General features: G+C 36.6%; 1 long non-coding RNA gene across 1 annotated transcript in view; it reads left to right on the top strand.

Moving 5' to 3' along the window:
- LOC107718200 (uncharacterized) overlaps positions 1 to 3,935 on the top strand; it is a 4,379-nt gene extending 444 nt beyond the window's left edge. Inside the window, exons 2-3 of the long non-coding RNA XR_001637392.1 lie at positions 222 to 347; positions 3,804 to 3,935. This is a non-coding gene — a long non-coding RNA (uncharacterized LOC107718200). The remainder of the gene's footprint in view (positions 1 to 221; positions 348 to 3,803) is intronic.
- Positions 3,936 to 19,846: the final 15,911 nt, after the last annotated feature.

Genomic DNA, 19,846 nt, shown 5'->3' with positions numbered 1-19,846 from the left:
TATAATTTTTATTTTTTTCCCCCACAGAAGAAATTCATAATGGTTTAGAATGAAACAAGGGAGAATAAGCTAAAACCCCAGCTAAAATCATTTTTTCATGAGTACTTGCATGTCAATACATTATACATTTTTAAAGTAACCTTCAGGTAACTTCAAACTAACTTGCATTATTACATTTTGTAGTGTGTATTTTCTGAAAACATGTCTCGCATCCAATCTAGTTTTGTGATTTACAACCAATGGCATTTTGGAGACTTATTGAACCTACATCCCACAACATGGTTCGTGTGACCAGAGCAAGGACAACTATAACGAGGAGTGAATTTGGAGAAACAAGCAATGCAATGGTAAACATTGATATAGCATTCTTTGGGACAGAGAAAGAAAATGTTTATTTTTCTCTCTTGATGCACAGGTTGCATGCATTATATGTACCATAATTATTTAAAATTAATTTTGACCGTGTCAGTCTCTGCAGCCAATCGATGAGTTCTTCCTCTTCATGGTCCACTCTTCACTTTTCAGTTGGTCTTCCACAGTGAGATCTGGCCTTACACAAAACACTTGGGATGGATTAATTTGGTTGTATTTGTAAAGACGGTAATATAAAATGTAAACTAAATATAATGCAAATATTGGTAACTTTGATACAGTGTAATGGTTATGTAAAATACAAATACTAATAACTGTGATAGTGTAATTGGTATGTCATTTTTAACACTTCTGCCTCTTAAAGGGGTCATATGATGCGATTTCAAGTTTTCCTTTCTCTTTGGAGTGTTACAAGCTGATTGTGCATAGATAAGATCCCTGAAGTTGCAAAGACTAAAGTCTCAAAACCAAAGAGATATTCTTTATCAAAAAAGCATCATATGACCCCTTTAAAGGATTGATAGGTCAGGCAGCTCACCACTATAAAGTGTTCTTTTGAGTTGAAAAACAAAGGTATAGGGAAAATTGACCATTTAAAAACAAGTCTTCCACTGTCATTACATGTTGCATACATTATGAGCAGTGCCATATCCAATTTGATTGTGTTTTTTTTTTTTTTTAATACACAAAATAATGATCTTTAAAAAAGCATCATATGACCCCTTTAAAGGATTGATAGGTCAGGCAGCTCACCACTATAAAGTGTTCTTTTGAGTTGAAAAACAAAGGTATAGGGAAAATTGACCATTTAAAAACAAGTCTTCCACTGTCATTACATGTTGCATACATTATGAGCAGTGCCATATCCAATTTGATTGTGTTTTTTTTTTATTTTTATGCTAGAGCTAACATATAGGCATGTTATACATTATGAATATAGCAAAGATATGAAAAGATGATGTAACAGCATTACACAGTCTAACCACTCAGCGAGTTTCCTCTCTTTTGGTCTTGCAAACAGGACCACCATCCCACTGACACGACCTGGCTTGACTCTCTAGGCACACCAATGGGGCATGTTAATATTATTAATCAAAGTTTATTAAGTCATTCATTAAAGTATTTGATAATTCTCTTACTTACCACTTACCATTGTTCTAGGTTTGTGCCAGCTCTGCTCCATTTTAGTGCAGCTCTGTACAGGAGGAAGTGCACTGATTCCCAGTTCTGAATAGTGTGCTGTAACAACATGGATGCACACTGCTGTCCCTGCAACACTAGAACAGGCTGGGAATCCTTTAAAACAACCTGTGAAGATAATTAAATTGGGTTATATATCGAATTGAATTCAGATGCATTTTGAATTACTTTCAGTTGCACTTTAAATTGTAAATTAAATTATATTTAAAATTAAATTATGTAGACTAGTCTATATAATGTTACAAACATGTCAATACACTGTAAAACGTGCTCAGTAATATTTCCCTCTTAACCATTTCTGATCTTGTTTGCTTTTTTTACTGAACAGCTTCACCATGTTTGTGTTAGGGATCCCTGGAAAACTGCTATATTAAATGTAACAATCAATTCAAGCTTCAGGTTACAGATAATAAAACAGTTGAAAATATAAGAATGAACTGTCAGACTTCAGGTGTATTATGATACATAGCAATCTAAAAATGGGAACGGTATTTAAAATACTTTATATCAAGTGAAGACGTTCCTATTACAGCAAACCACCTATCAGAGCCACAGATACAAACAAACGTGGATTACTCTGTTGTTATTGCTACTATCTCTTAGAGGAGTCATAAAAACTTGAGGTGAATGGAGTTTAAGCTTAACTCTATTTAAGTGCTGATCAAATCAGCGCAAAAGTCATGCAGCGTTATCCAGCCTTATTAAAGGTGGAGTAAGCGAATTCTGGTAGCCAGTGTTGACATTTGAAATCACCAAAACAGTACATATCTATGGTCTACACTGGATGCGGCGCGACACGACAAATCCCGGACAGAAAACTGTTGCTGCATTCTATTCATGATGTATTGACACATTTCAAATTATTTTCAACGGTCGCTTTGTTGCGTCCAGTGTACTAGACAGACTTTAGCTGTTGCGGCGCAGACACGGTGTTACTCACCTATCAAGAAGAAACAAAGCAACCTCGGCGTCCGATCGCAGGCCTTCCGCTCCTTGAGTTCTCCAGCGCTGGAAAGCTGATCCGATATTTACACGGTGTCCTACTTCTTGCCTTAAGCCTTCTTTTGCGCTCTTGTTTTTTTATCCGCCATCTCTATCTTTCTGTTGCTCGGCTCGGCTAATGTCTGTCCTGTTCACTGAACGCTCTCTCCTCCACATCCTGAGTAGACACACCCCTTACTGCTGATTGGCTACAAGTTTGTTTTGCTACTCGGCCCGAATCAGTTTTCTAAAGTGTTTTTGAAAAATCGCTTAACCCACCTTTAACTTAGCTAGATTTGCTAGAAGACAATAGCACAATACTCACCCTAAAGTTGTCGATGTAACTTGAAACGTTTAATGCCCTTCTCCGTTTTGGTTAGCTGACAGACTCGCAATGCGATGAAATTCATTTACAGTAATCCAGGGAAGTTCTAGTAAGCTGAAAAATCATCTTCTCCTCTGTCATTTTGAAAGCTCTGCGTAAGGAACAATGGCTTCCGGCGCAGCACCGGATGTAAATAAACACCCTGAGAAAAAACGTGGAAGTGACCGTTCATAGTCTATTGTTCGATTACATGATGCAAAAACGTGAAGATGTTGCATGGTTTCCCAAGCAATGGACACAGAACGACAGGCTTTCGATCAATGACTGACACTTTTGAAATGTGAGTTTCCAGATTCAGGATAAGATGAAATGAGGATTGTTTGTAACAAGACATGGTCTGATGTTGGTAGTTTGGGTTTACAAACACCATCCATTTTTTTTACTGCGAGTGTGTTCAAAACAAATATACACTAACATTCAAAAGTTTGGGGTCTGTAGATTTTTTTATGATTTTTGATAAATAGTGAAACATTCTTACAATTTTAAATAACTGTTTTCCATTTTAATCTATTTTAAAATGTAATTTATTCCTGCGATGGCAAAACTGAATTTCAGAAATCATTCTAATATCCTGATTTGCTGCTTAAGAACCATTTCTTATTATTATCAATGTTTAAAACAGTTGTGCTGTTTAATGTCTTTGTTGAAACTGTGAAACACACACACACAAGTAATTTTATTAGCCCAGCTCTGCTTTGTTGGAGAGCATCATTTGGAGCAGTGAAGCTGGAGGCCAGCAGGTCTTAACATTTACTGGTTGACGCACATCTGAGGTCTCAGTGGTCGTGGGAGGTGGGGAAAACTAATGATGCTATACCTGAAGAAATTGGCAACATTTCCTCTTGTGATTTACAATCCAAACCAGGTACCCTGAGGACAAGAGCGCAGCATCTGCTCAGACACCAACATCTGAAGACCTGATGGAGGTCTACCTCTTCTAACTTTAGTACATGACATTTTTTGTTTCATCTGGGAAGAATCAGTAGAGGGGAAGAAAAAACAGCCACATATGCCTTTCCATGTTTGTTAAAAGAACAGAGCTATTTAAGCAGGAATTTGTTTTGACAGATTTTAATGGAGCCGTTAAGAAATGCACATGCAGTTATTGCTCTCTTTGTAGCAAAAGCATAAAATCAACAAAACAAACACTACCGTTCTTTTGGTTTTATTTCAGATCACTGTGTGATTAAATGGGTCCCTCCTGTAATCCAGCTGCAGTGAATGAGTTATGTCTGCAGGCTAATCATTCACTGTAGCCTTGTACTTATCTTGTATGAGTGAAAAACACATTAGTCTTGTGTAGTTATGTTCTTATATAACCCCAAGCAGCTATCCTCATTGTCATAAAGCTTATTATTTCCTGACATTATCAGTGGTTGAAATTAGATTGTGTTTCTCACAGTAAAGTCGTACAACGGCCTACAGGGTTGAACCTCAGTGTCTTGGTAATTTTTTATTTTATTAATGCTAAAATACTTTCTACTACCCCAGTTTAAAAGTGCACTCATTTTTTTTTTTTGTCATGTTGTGCCAGTTGGTGGCAGTTGTTTTTGATTTACACTGACAGTTAATGGTGTGGAAGCTGCATAATGCAAAAGCAAATGTTTAGTTTATGATACCATCAACTATTAATTCATTCTACAGGCAAATTCTCACTTTCCAGTGTCTAGTGTCTACTGTCATAGGGACCTGCTGCCATCATTTAATAACTGTCATAACATCCAGTGTTGTTTTGGATCCTATTGACTTTAATTGTATGGATGAAAATGGTTCTTCAAAATATCAGTTCTTTTGTGTTTCAGAAGACATGACATGAGGATGAGCAAATGACAGAATTTTTCTTTTTGTCTGAACAATTTCTGTAATTATGTAGAGGAATATGTATGCGTTGAGGCCTTATTCATTTTAAATCAGCAATTAAACCTTGCGTTAGTACCAACCCTATATACATATGCATTGTAGAAACACTTTGGGGCATTCACTCTCTTTTTCTTAACTTACTTGGTTGAATGCAGAGGTTTGGAATCTACAGATGTCTGTAGAACATTAAAATTGCATGGCCTGCCTTTGCATGTTGGTATAGTTTCTCTATACACTGCCAATTTAAAATATGGTCATGCACTGCAATAGACCCGCAGAGATTGGTGAAGTCTGCACCCATGGTGAAATGATGCAAATATAGCTCTACCTGCTTTTTTTTAAATGCTGCCTTATTATCTACCCAGGCCGAATCGTGTGAGAAGCATCTTCGTTTGGAATGATTAATGTAATGCATCTATCGTGGGTGTCTCTCGGCTGATCTTACTACATATAATCACCCATTTTAATACCGACTCTGGTGAGCTGAGACTGTTTGTAAGGTTGTGGTTGTTGTCTTGTTTTCCTGTGCAGAGTGAAAAGGAATGACTTTCTGTAAAGCAGGCTAATACCTTTCATTGGCATTGCAGAATAAAATTCAGAATGATTTAGAAATGGTAGGTCATCCTTCAATGTCATTAACTTTTTGTAGGTATCCCATTTGAATTTATGAACATATCAAAGTTTAACATTTGCACACTAACTGCAGTTTGAAAGCAGCTGGGTGGTAAAACAACAGCCTGTTTGTACTATCCATTGAGAACATCATAGATTCAGGATTATTGAGGCTGTTATGTGATATTCCAGTGTAACAATATTTATATACTATACTCACCCGGGCTGCATTTATTTGATCAAAAATACAGTAAAACACTAAATATTGTGAAATATTATTACAATTTAAAATAACTCTTTTCTATTTGAATATATTTTAAAATGATGGTAAAGCTAAATTTTCAGCAGTCATTACTCCAGTCTTTAGTGTCACATGATAAAATAACTGGACTGACTCGAGAATTGGCTGTATTGTAAAAAGTAGTCTCTATATAACAGGTTTAAGGAAGAGGCTATAAAACACTGTAAGAGGGCTTGGTGACATCAACCAGGAAAGTAAATTTAGGTGGAGCAAGTTATTACATTTTGATGAAAGAAGGCATACATGCACCAAGGATCGTTTACAATAAGACCAGGAATGTGTAGTAAGAAAGTAAAGATACATTTTGAAACCATGTTGACTAATCATAGTGATGAATAGGGCAATTAAGAGTGTATTGGAGATATCTGGGATGCTGCATTGCTGGGTTTAAGGGTTTAAGATGAAAACTGATGTGAATCTTTCTGAGAAAAGGTTTTTTAGTAACTGCTGAACTGTTTTCTAACCAAAGCTGTGGTCGACATCACAGCAAAGTGCAGAATGATAGTGGCAGTGAAAAAGAAAGAGAGGAGCAGATCATGTATGATGCCTTTTCTAAGTGTGTGAGCTAACTTTTCACCTTTGATCTAAATTGCATTGCGTTATGAATGATGTGGTGCTGAGTTTATGGCTGACTTATCTGAACATAACTTCAGACCTGAAACCATGCCAGTGGAAAGCAAATGGTGGCCAATAAACAGCCAAAAACAGCCTGAAACCTGCATGCTGTAGAACAAAGACAGTTATTGAATCCAGTGAATACTAATGCAAAGAAAATTAGTTTAGCACTTTATCTCACAATTTGGATATTTTTCCTCGCAATTCTGCAGTTTGTGAGATAAAAACTCCGAAGTGTGATAAACTTGGTAATGCAAGAAAAAAGTCAAGAAAAATGACTTTCCATTTACTCTTCGTCTTACTCCTTGTTATTTATTAATTTTTTGTCCTTCATTATGATAGGACTCTAAGAGCTTGGGCTGTGCCTTCTCACCTAAGTGTGTGAGCTAACTTTTCACCTTTGATCTAAATTGCATTGCGTTATGAATGATGTGGTGCTGAGTTTATGGCTGACTTATCTGAACATAACTTCAGACCTGAAACCATGCCAGTGGAAAGCAAATGGTGGCCAATAAACAGCCAAAAACAGCCTGAAACCTGCATGCTGTAGAACAAAGACAGTTATTGAATCCAGTGAATACTAATGCAAAGAAAATTAGTTTAGCACTTTATCTCACAATTTGGATATTTTTTCCTCGCAATTCTGCAGTTTGTGAGATAAAAACTCAGAAGTGTGATAAACTTGGTAATACAAGAAAAAAGTCAAGAAAAATGACTTTCCATTTACTCTTCGTCTTACTCCTTGTTATTTATTAATTTTTTGTCCTTCATTATGATAGGACTCTAAGAGCTTGGGCTGTGCCTTCTCACCTCCCTCGGATAAAGGCAAATGAGCAATTTCTCCAAGGACTTTAAATGGCTGCCAGCAAACCTGCGATAGTCCCAGAGTGCTGCTCCCCCTGATCTCAGGTAGTGTTATCAGGCATGCATCATTTCCTCTCAAGGCTAAGTGTTTCTGTGCTCCTCCAGAGCTTTTCCACAAGTGAGTGTGTTAAAATGCCTGGGAGATTGGCTCACATTCTCTGCTTATATTAGAGCCATTTATCAAAGGATTGCATGGAACATTTTCATACTTGTGCTAAGTTATTTGGTAAGCATTATTTCCTTTGGGAATTTGTGTGTTATAGTATTACAAGGCGAAAAGTTTAAGTTAACAATATTTTCATTCTTTCCACATGATGAGATTTTGTAGAGGATTCAGCAGCCTGTTTATTGGAGACTGTAGTATTGATTATGGCCTACTGAGTTAAAAGCCAAATTCATCAGATTTAATCTAACAAACTAGCAAGATAACCATAATTTCCACCAAATACCATCCTATGAAAATATTCCAAAGCGATACATTAGGGGTCAGAATATCATATAGACTTGTAAATGGGGTCTTTTGATCCTGATCAGGAAGCAATTGCCTAGCAACAACAGGAAGGGTTGTTATCAAGCAACCTCGTTACAAAAACCACAAACTTACTTAAGTCTTCTCTTGACTTTGGAGTGGCAGACCGTTCTTTAATTAAATGTAAAAGGCTTTTACCTAATGCTGATGTTTTCCCTAGTGTCAAGGAACTTTTAAGATCTGGTGTTTGGATCAAAGCCACTAAGGTCAAGTATTTAACTCTAAAAGCTGATTTAAAGAGCACATAAATGTTGCTTTTAACAGATCCTTATTTAATACAGTAAGAACATATGTGACTTTACCAAGTTTATAGCTAGGAATTTAGTCCTGCTTTCCTCATACCGAAATTATATCCTTTACCATAATCTCTTCAGTGAAACCAATAGGGCTGTCCCTGACTAAAGATTTTTCTAGTTGACTATAGTCGTTCATTTAAGCCATTAGTCGACTAATCGCACATTTATATTAATTTAATTACTTAAATATATTCTTGGGGTGCCTTTAATATATAGCCTATTTCGATGCTGACTCGCCATCTCCACAGTACAGTGGACGTGGCTTTAGAGAACAATGCACCTTTAATATGGACTACATAAGAGTGTTTGTATTTGATTTGAATCGGTTAGTTTAAAAGTTGACATTTCAAGGTTTCTGTAGATATATTTCTCATGTCTGTGAGGCAAGTAGTCTATACACTGAGTTTTGGTTCAGTTTTTGTGACGTGCTCCAATTTACGGAGACCAAGACGGCAGAAAACGCGTTTGTTTTCTTTATTTTACCAAAGCACAATGTTTTGTTGATATTGTGAGTGTACACAAATAAAATTAGACCCTTGACAGTTTCAAATGATGTATTACTCTTATCTGCATGAGCAAAAACAACAGTGTATTTTATTTCCACTCTTATCAGGAAAAAATGCCAGTGATCGTGCCGGCGTCTCCATGTCTTGCAGTTGTGCACTAATAGCTTCCAGACTCCACACAAACACTTGGAAATGCGCCTAATAGTGCACATTTATCTAGGTTAATATTAGAGGAAGCGGCCATGTAAAGTTACTACTACTAGCATGTTTCTCTTTCAAATAATAAGCCATATTTGAGGTCAGTGTTGGCGAACGTTTGGATTTCCTGGCCAATATCCTGTAATTACCTCAGGGACCAACTGTTAATGATCTGTCCGTCACGGACAAAGACCATTTTTTTGCGACTAACCGACTAATAACATTTTAGTCGACTAAGACTCTTGTCGTTGACTATAAGGGGGCAGCCCTAGAAACCAAAGACTTTTATGAGTGTGTATGACCGGGACTGTATGAGTGTTTTAATAGGACAGTGTTTCCACCCAATAAGAGCCAGGGATTTTAAATTAGGCATGGAAATGAATTTAGGTAGTTCAAAGGCCTAGCGTATCCTCCACAGGCCCAATCTGTAGGATAGTCTATGGAAATGCATGTATGACATTAAATAAACGACTTATTGGATGCAATTTGAAGCATTGGCTGATTTCCATACCCACGTTTTCAACCAAGAAGCTGGCAAATAAATGTCCAGTCAACAGCACACTCGGCTTAAATGAATTCTCATGTTGTTCCACCTTTAATAAATGTTTTTTTGCTGTATGCTCGCCAAACTAAAAACATGTTCCTCACCTACCCCCTTTCGACTCGGCTGTTGGCGTAAAGCTGATTTGGAATCCAAGTGAAAATACAGCACGCTAAATATATTTTTTTGCTTTCATTTCAAAATGTCAGCTTAGTTCTGACTCAGTTAAACTGCTTTGTAAAACGGAATATGTGTGTGTTGATGCCGCTCAATCCAAGGTGGGACCACCGTGCCGCTTCCAGATGATAGCAGTTAAGGATCTGTCAGGAAGTGCTGAAGCAGCTTGTTCTATTTCTCAGTCACCAGAGTCCCTGCAGCTCTCGGTAATCACCTGCATCTCAAATATTCATAGCTCATCTTCCACTTGGAGAAATTGGGATCACAGATTTCTTAACTCTGTGGAAAAGAGGGTATGATGGATTTGTTTTATGACTACATAAAGGAGCTAAGGAGCAAAATGACTGCAGTGTGAGGGGATTGCTTTGCAATAAGGCCTCTACTCTCCCTCTGTTTTCTCTCTCTCTGTTCACCTGTAGGTACAGACTGAATGCTCTTCCTTGTCCTTTTAGGGATTAAGTATGACAAAGTATGATGCAAAACAGAAAGTTGTACAACATGTCAGAATTCAAGATTTGGCTTCTTTTCAGTTCATGAGAGTGGATTTGGATTTAATTAGCCACACACAACTGGATGTTGAATTGAAATAGCAGAAAAATGTCCTTATGAATAGCAGTTTAAAATATTTAAACATAGATACAAGGCAGATAAATTTCCTTAGCCTAACACAAAAAAAGCCTTAATTTTGAGAATGATCTTTTAAGAATTGTAAACTTTTTAAAATGTTTTTATACCAGGGTTATGTTTAACGATGAAAAAAAATGGATATATATAATAATAATAATAATTCTTATTCAACACATTTATTATTTTAATATATTCATTTATTTAAATTACATTTAATTTCATTATTAATGTAATTTTGCTTTTCCTCTGTAACACAAAAAAAGCCTTAATTTTGAGAATGATCTTTTAAGAATTGTAAACTTTTAAAATGTTTTTATACCAGGGTTATGTTTAACGATAAAAAAAAATGTATATATATAATAATAATAATAATTCTTATTCAACACATTTATTATTTTAATATATTCATTTATTTAAATGACATTTAATTTCATTATTAATGTAATTTTGCTTTTCCTCTGTAACTGGCCCAGCATATGTATGAAAGCTTCTTTCCAAAACTGAATAAAAATGCATTCTTACTTTTTATCTAACAATTCTGACTTTTTTTTCTCAGAAATAAGAAATAAAGTCATAAAGTCAGTCTTTTTTCTCCTCAGAATTGGACTTTATAACTAGTAATTGTGAGTTATTCAGTGGTGGAAACTGGCTTCCATACTTATATGTGTGTAATAACATGTTTATGGCTGATTCATTTCGGTAGATATTAATTTTCTTTTTTTCATTTTAATGCTACTTCATTAAATTCCAACTGAAATAACAACTCTGCATCCAGTTTGCTACCTCTAAGGGTTGATTTGGAATTTCAAAGACATTCTCAATTAAATTCTGAATGGTGCACAACCCCTGACACCTCTGCAGGCTCCCTCTGAGGCTGGCAGTTTTGCCCGCACTGTGCTCTTCCTGATCCTACTGAGGATACAAACCATTGAAAGCACAGACCTCTGGGAGTGCAGAGTCTTAATTGGACCTTTCGCTGCCATCCCTACAGCTGTCATGGGTTTTCACAAGCTCACACTTCCCTGGATAATAGAGTAGCCATTGGTGCAAAGGAAAGTCTACAGGAACAGAAAAAGAAAGAGGGACATATGCAGGAATGTGAAAGGAGGAGTTAATGAACTGCAATAAAGAGGATCATTAGGAGCTGGGCCATATTTATGCTGATTGGGCTGAACTGAAAGCCTGCAGACAACCATTTGCACCTCCACCCTTAATGAAACCTGGATATTTACAGTTTTTTGTAAAGAAAATGTGAGTGCTGCCCTGTGAAAAACTTACTGCCAAGATGCTCTTATGTTCTGTCATTACTAGGGATGTGTGAGACTGGTCGATTAAACGGACCTGCTGCTGGTAGTCAACATTGGAAATTCTAGCCGTCCAGTCGACATTTCGTTATTTTAATGTTACGTTTTAAAAACAATACATTACTTTGGAAAGTGGATATCTGGAGTGGAAACCAAATTAATTTCATTTCATCTCAGACCATGCATGCATGCATTTTCTTCATGTTACTCGCTTCAGGCTCAGAGAAATATCCACTAGGGAAGACGAGCAAGGTGTGGGAGCGTATTTACTGGTGTAAATGGGGAAACATTATGAATTAAAGGTAACTGACTTTCATCACAAAGGTTTCATTGATATTTTTCATTTTATTTCCATATAACGCCTAATAACAGTGTTTATATGAGCAGTGCTGCTTTGTTTAAGGGGTATCTATGGTGACCATTGCATTTCTGCTTGTCCAAAAGCGCCACCTGCTGTCAGAGAGTGAATTTGCATTTTCAGCCCGTCTGCAGCTTTTGTTGCCATCATTGTTGTTAATTTTACTAACCTTTTGATGGAAAACAAGAACAGTTTCGATAATAAGGTATCTAGAATTATTTGACTGTTTGGTTCATAGATTAACTATTTCAAATGGATTGCATATGCACACAACGATTTTGACTGTCTACTGAGGGTTTCTTACTTTTAGACTAGTAAAATTTCTGCACATCCCTAGTCATTACCAAGGCAATGCTATACAATTGCTTAGGTGTTCTGGGAGGTTGCTAGGTGGTCATTTACAGGGCCATGCCACTACCATGCAGTTGCTAAGGTATTCAGAGTGGTTTTAGTGCATTTATGTGCAGTTACTTGGGTGACTTCTAGAGCATTGCTAGGTGGTTAAAGTGTTTCAGGTGGTTGTTAGGATATTCTGAGTGGTTGCTTTGTTGTTCTGGGTTATTGCTAGGTTATTGCTTTGGTATTCTAGGAGCTTAGGGTGAGTGGTTACTAGTTGGTTGGTAGGGGGTTCTGGGTGGTTGTTAGGGTTTTTCAAATAGTTGCTTTGTTGTTCTGAGTCATTGCTACAGTAGGTTACTGCTTTGGTATTGGTTGGTTGTTAGGGTGTTCAGGGTGTTTCAAATGGTTGCTTGCTATGTTGTTTTGAGTTGTTACTAGTGTAGGTTACTGCTTTGGTATTCTAGGTGTTTGTTAGGGTGTTATGCTGTTCTGGGTCATTGCTAGGATAATGCTTTGGCTTTGGTGGTTGTTAGGGTGTTCTGGGTGGTTCTTAGCATTCATATTCCAAGCCATTTAGAACTAAATGTTCAGAAAAGTACATTCCTACTGAATAGTAAAAGACACTGACGGTCTTTGTAACCTGTAGAATCATTTTTCTTTGTGACTTACTCAAGTGCTGATTGTGTCTGAAACTAAAATGTGAACAGTTCAAAAGCAGCGCTCAACCAAATCCAGAGGTTGCATAAAAATGAGCAAACATATTGCTAGCTTAATCTACTCTGTTCAAAGCCCGGTGAAACGTGCAAGACAGAGGCAAATGCTGTAATACAATTTGAACTGCAGTTTGCATGTGGATGAGCAATGGATGTAAAAAAGAAAATAATCTGATAAATCTCTTTGCAGCGTTCTCTCAGCAGGCTTAAAGTGGTGCCCCAGGGGAGCTGAAAATCTCATTTAGACATCTATACTTTGCCCTTAAAATCTTTTTCAAATAGTGTGTAATAAACATTGTGAGCAGTTCGCTCTAATATGACCAATGTAAGATTTAATTAGCTGTGAAGAATAATGAGCGTTCAAATGTGTACAGGGGGGCTGCTTGTATCTAAGATAAGTGTAGTGCTTTTCAATAGCCTTACAACCTACAATCAGTGATGAGATTGAAAGTGTTCTGGAGTTTAAACTGAAATCTGTCAACTCATTCGTGCGTCACACTAATGTGGATTGCTTGTTTGTACAGATCTGGTGCATTAACTGCTGTGCTTTGAATAACGTCATTTTGGGCAAGAGATCTTCGTACAGACGCAGCACTGCTGTCACATGAGACCCTAGCTTTTTAGGGGAAAAAAGATGGTTTTAAGTACAGTGACTTTGGCAGTTTTTTTTTCATCTTGAGCAGTTTTTAAAAAGACAGATGTACAGATTTCCTGTTTGCAGGGGCATGTGCAAATATTTAAACAAAATAATTTAAAAAAATATGATGATCAGATGACCATACTAAGAATAAATCTAGATCCATTGTGGGTGTCTACAGTAGTATGTGCACTAGTGTGTGGCATAAGTAGTATGAGTTTGAGTGTTAAGTTAATGATTTTACTTTTAATTCACAACAGCCCGTAAAGTACATGGGAATTGTTATTTTTTTAAATGATGATAATAATTCTTTAAAATTCATGGCTCTAACAATGGCAAAGTCATGGGTTTGATTCCCAGGGAATGCATGAACTGATGTATTTTGAATGCAGTGTAAGTTGCTTTGGAAAAAAGCATCTGCCAGATGAATAAATGTAATGTGTATGTAAACTGAAATATCCTGGAAACATTCAGAAAGAAAGAAAGCTGCAAATTCACTTCTTTCTTAAGAGGAAACAGATTGTCCAGCTAAGAAACAGTGTAATGTTCAGTGTAGCTGAGTTGAGAGCAGCTGAACTTTTAATAGCTAATATTATCAGTGCCTCAACCTACGCAATCATATGCACAAAAACAAACAAACAAAAAAAAATGTTTTTCCTGCACCTTGCGTCATCTGGCTGATAAATTGGTGTCGTCTGTAATGGAAGGCCAAGTCTGGTACTGAAGCCATGACGTTATTCCTCTGGGGCAGAATGGCATCGCTGACAAATGCACTGTTTTTCTGGACCCCTGCCTGAGCGACAGAAGGCAGATAAGTGGCTGTTTGGTTATGCAAATGCTGATCAGCTGCCCAAGATGTCACTGGTTTTGTCCATACTTCATAAAGTAAGAGTGAGGTCATAAGATAGTACTGTAGGTGTGGCCTAAATTGCTCACAGTCATTTTGGTGAGTAATGTTTGTAAATGCTTCATTGTTAAGTGATTCATAGGTATGAGGAAGGGAAGTCACATGAAGATGAATACATTATGACATTTCTCTTTATTGAGCAAACTAACCCTTTAACACATGTAGTATGATGGACCAAGAGACAAAAGGTTCTGGCCCCTAGCTAAATACTGATGCTGAATGACGCAGAAGAACATGCCTATGGTATTGAAGTATGTTCTGCATGCTGAATGTTAGGTTATAGATAGTACTGTTTAGCTGTCTGTCAATGTGTCACAGACCATTGATTCCGATTTCTATTCTTCAAGATGTTTAGATGTTAAATGCCACCCAAACGCTAATGGCAAAGCCCTGAATGAACATCTGGGGTGATTTCTACATGGTTTCACACTCACACCATTACTTTTACCCTTACTCTCTCACACACACACACACACACACACACAATTCAATTCAATTCAATTTTACCCTGACTTGATTGGTTAAAATCAAGTCAGGGTAAACACACACACACACACACAATTCAATTCAATTCAATTTTACCCTGACTTGATTGGTTAAAATCAAGTCAGGGTAAACACACACACACACACACTCTCTCTCTCTCAACAATTTTACCCTGACTTGATTGGTTAAAATCAAGTCAGGGTAAACACACACACACACACACAATTCAATTCACTCACACACACACACACACACACACACACACACACAATTCAATTCAATTCAATTCAATTTTACCCTGACTTGATTGCGAACTTTTTGTGTGTGTTTGACATGTGTTTGTGAATGAATTCAAACACTTACATGGGAAAAAAAGTATGGATTCTCCCAGAAAAAAATTATGGATTATTTAACTTAGTTTGTTCCTCAAGTGATCTTCCAATAAATATTAAAGAGCCTGTTTGCTGCAGTGATTCACTGAACACTGTAGGATATTACACACTGTTCTTGTTTTTATAGGGAGGTTGTAGGAAACAGATTTCTCCATTTTGACAGTGATGTACCTTGAGACAGACATCTTAACTAAGTTGTCAAAGTGACATGACATGTTAATGCTGTGAAGGAAGCCACATATCTGTCTGAGGCATCAGCAAGCACTGAATGTAGAACATATTGTGCCACCCACATATGTTGCCACCATTTATCCTACACTTTTTGACTTTGGGGAAAATTTACTAAAATAAAGATACTCAGAAGACCACGTAAAGTCACAGAGAGGGATCAATGAGTGCTGAGGCCCATAGTGTGAAAAAGTCACCTACGCTCTGAAGAGTTCAAAACTTCCACTGGCATTAATCAGCACAAAAACTGTGTGGGAGGAGCTTCATGGGATGGGTTTCCATGGCTGAGCAGCTGTATGCTAGCCACACATCACCAAGTACAATGCCCAGAGTTGGATGCATTTGTGTAAAGCATGCCACCACTGGACTCTGGAGCAGTGGAAACCTGTTCTGTGGAGTGACTAATACAGTACATGGATTTTTTTTTATTGAAAATGATTATTTTCAACCCTCATTCTGACCCTAGAAGTGATCCGTCTAAAAATGATCCGTTTTAAGGGACGGGTCCTTTTAGGCTTCAGGTCAGTAACCACTGATTGGCTAACGTCATTGCATATGCAACAGTATCAATGCCCCCTCGCTACTGAACGTGAGTATGTGTTTTGACTACATGATCCATATAAATCAGCGGCAGTTATTATAATGGGTTCTATTTACTTTTGACGTGACGCGATGCTTGCATTCATCGTAAACAAGTGTGAGCCATTAATCGACTGGATGCTAGTGGGCGGGGCCTATGGTGAGACGATGACTATTCGTCGATGTCTTGCTCTGGAGGCAGTGTATATGCAAATGTTTGTGCCCTTGAGATGTCACATGCCACCTCAGATCCAAACGAGCCGTTTTTGGAGCTTGATTAAATAAATTCTTTGTTTATAATGAGAAGGATGTTTTAAGCTATGAAACGTATAGGATGTTTTAATGGTACCTCTTATATGCCAAAAGATCAAGGCAAATTTGATTTTTAATGACATGACCCCTTTAATGCTACAAGATTTTGGATAATGTTATGCTTCCAACTTTGTGGGAACAGTTTGGGGAAGGCCTTATTCTATTCCAGTATGACTGTGCCCCAGTGCACAAAGCAAGGTCCATAAAGTCACGGTTGGATGACTTTGGTATGGAAGAATTTGACTGTCCCGCACAGAGCCCTGACTTCAACCATATTGATCACCTTTGGGATGAACTGGATTGGAGATTGTGAGCCAGGCCTGCTTGTCCAACATCAGTGCCTGACCTCATCAATGCTCTACTGGATAAATGGGCAAATATTACCACAGAAGCACTCTAAAATCTTGAGGAAAGTCATCCCAGAAGAGTGGAACTCCATATTAACATATATGCATTTAGAATGCAATGTTATTAAAGTCCCTGTTAATGGTCAGGTGTTCAGGTGGTCCTTTTGTCCATATAGTGTATGCATAATATTATTAATATTATTAATTTAACATTATTCTTTTATTTAATAATAATTTAATAATATTTATTATTTTTAATATGATTATTTTATTAATATATTGAACATTACACACAATTATTGAACATTACAAACATTTAATTTTGTTAATAACAGTCATTGTCTGCTGTAATCCACAGCGTCATATGGTTTATTGCTTTTACTGCCTTTTGCAGAAGTTTTTTGAGTTGTCTTTGTGATTTTCTCTGTCGTGTCAAGACAGCGTTTTTTCTATATTCAAATGTTTCAGTTTTGCCTTTGTGTGGATTTATTGTTCTTATGTTTAGATTTAAGATTATGATTTTATGATAAAATATATGTTTAACTGATTAAAATGTCTGATTAACTTTATTATCAACAGTCAGGTCAATGTCAAATGATGTTTCAATATTGACACAGCTGCTGAAACCACTTTTTAACTGACTTTGAGCTGTATAATGACACTTGTCGTTTTACCTTTACGTTTGACCTTGGTATTGTTTGCACAAGAGCACTGTAAGTGTACATGCTAGGCAGTGTGATTTCCGCATGTGATCTATATATTATGATATACATTAAATAAATCAAATCTATAGATGCTACTTTTTTCCCGTCCATTCGAGGAATGGGGTTTTTGTTGGAAATTTTCTGGAGCTTTATTTAGCTGTCTATATCAGAGTGGGGGTATTCCTGTGGGGTTCATTACGGTGCTGTGATTTTCTAGCAGTTGCAGGGTCTCTCTGGAGAGTTGCGTTGGCAGGTTGCGGGTAAAAAAAAAAGTGCCTTTTTGCTCACATTTCCCCCACTCTTTTAATGAGGCTAAAATCTCTGTCATAAATCTGTCCTTTATAAGTGGCCATTCATTTTCAGAATGTATCTCTTAGTTACTTTTTAACAGGTTTAATTATGATGATTCAGTCAATGTTGGTGTGAGGAGCCATACTCAGCAAATGATCCAACAAGATTAAAAATATACCGGATCCCGCTGGGAGGAAAGTTTGTGCTAACTGTACCACCAGCAGTCAGACAGTGATGGCGACGCTGTGGATATCTGTTAGATCATTAAGGCTTTCAGTCACCGTTCTGGTGTAATGGTTTTCCTTTCCCCACCACTGATGGAAAACAGCAGCATGTTGGTGAGCAGCAAGCATTGCCAGTCAGTCACCATGTATTATTTGTCAATGTGAATACTCTGCTTCAAAGCCTTACAGTTGCTTCCAAGAATAGAGTAGAATACCTTAAAGGATTCTGAGATTTCTTAGTAAGAAGAAACATTTTCTAGTCAATTGTATTGTGTATATTTACATTTTCTTATGATGGTCTCCCAAACAAACCTGTTGTGGGTGTTGCTTGCTAAAGATTTAGTGTGTTGTTATAGCGTTGCAAGGGTGTTGTGGATGTTTGCACTGAGCACTAAGTCTTTTTGAGATTCCCTTCCAAAACAAAAATGTATAGGAATGTATAATGCAATATATTAAATAATACATTTCCATATATGGGAAAGAGGTGCTTATATGTTTCATTATACTATTCATGGACCATGTATGGCTATATATTGATACAAATAAAAATGTTGTGCAGTTTTTATCTTCATTGCTATATACAATATATATATATATATATATGTATATATATATAATGTATGTATATGTATATGTAATAGTTTAATTGAAACAATTCATTTCTCTTTGTTCATGAGTTTATGCATGGGTTTACATAAAGCTGAACACATATTGATAAACTTATCTCACTTTATTGTTTGCATAGTTACACATTTATATGTGTAAAATATTTTATGACATATATATTATGAAGTGTTTTATGTAATATTACATTATGATATATAAGTGAAATATATTGTCACATTTTTCAAAACATGAAAAGTGGCAATACCTTATGTATTATTCAATATTATGTAAAATTAATACAATATATTATTCTGTATATTTTCAGTATGCATTAATTTATTGATCATTAATATAGAAGGAAATATATTTTCTTTGCATAAGTGTTTTGATGCATAAACGTATCTCAGGTCCCTCTTTTAATCTTCTAAGTATTTTATTTTTCACCTGTTATGAAATTTATGAAAACTATCAACTTTGAACAGTAACATTCACTTCTCATCAAACCATGTGATTTGAGTGTCATTAATGTATGTAGCACAAACAGTGTGTGCTGAGTCACTTGTCAAAGTTTAATACTTAGGTTTAGGGGTTTGTTTAGATACAGTGTGTAGTAAACGTTTGAGCAATAGTAATAGTGATCACTGTCTTGGCAAGCACTGCTAATAATTATAATTTTTTTTAACTTACTTCCACACCACTGTCAGTAATTTCCACTGCAAAGCAGGAGAATTAAAGCATGTCTTAATTTTATATGCAGGAGATTAATTTAGCCGAGATGATCCTGAGAACACCTGCAGTATATATATATATATATATATATAGTATATACACTGACAGATTTAAATGATTTGTGTGAGGGATTTTGCTTCTTGCTGCAAGGTTGTCAGGATTGAACCTTGTGAACTTTATCATTTTTATAAGCAAATCTGCAGAATGTAAATCAGCATCACTGGGATGCTGCTGGAAACTTGAGAAAGTCTGGCAGCAGAGAACTTCTGCGAATCTGCTGCAATGTTCTGTTTCTACATCCTCGCTGGTCTTTACTCTGTATTTTAGCATTTCGAAGAGATAACGGTGGTATGTGCATTTTGAAATCCGAGCAGATAGATGCCTTTTGACATGTTGTGTCACTCGTCTGAAAGAATGAAGTGGATTTACTCTTGTTGTTGTACGGTTCTGAGTTTTGAGTATTCATATTCAGGTTTTGTAAACATAGTGTGCTTTGTAACATGAACAGCTTTCAGACATAGTTTTAACAGCTCCTGCAAAGATCACATCAATGTCAGCCATTTTGACTTTGAGGTTTTGTTGTTACAAAACACACATTATTTTCCACATAATGTACATAATGCTTC

The sequence above is a fragment of the Sinocyclocheilus rhinocerous genome, unplaced genomic scaffold (assembly GCF_001515625.1).
Source record: "Sinocyclocheilus rhinocerous isolate Xijiao unplaced genomic scaffold, SAMN03320098_v1.1 scaffold1111, whole genome shotgun sequence".
NCBI lineage: Eukaryota > Metazoa > Chordata > Actinopteri > Cypriniformes > Cyprinidae > Sinocyclocheilus > Sinocyclocheilus rhinocerous.
Note: the sequence above shows the minus strand (reverse complement) of the source record. Positions and strands in the feature narration are given on the sequence as shown.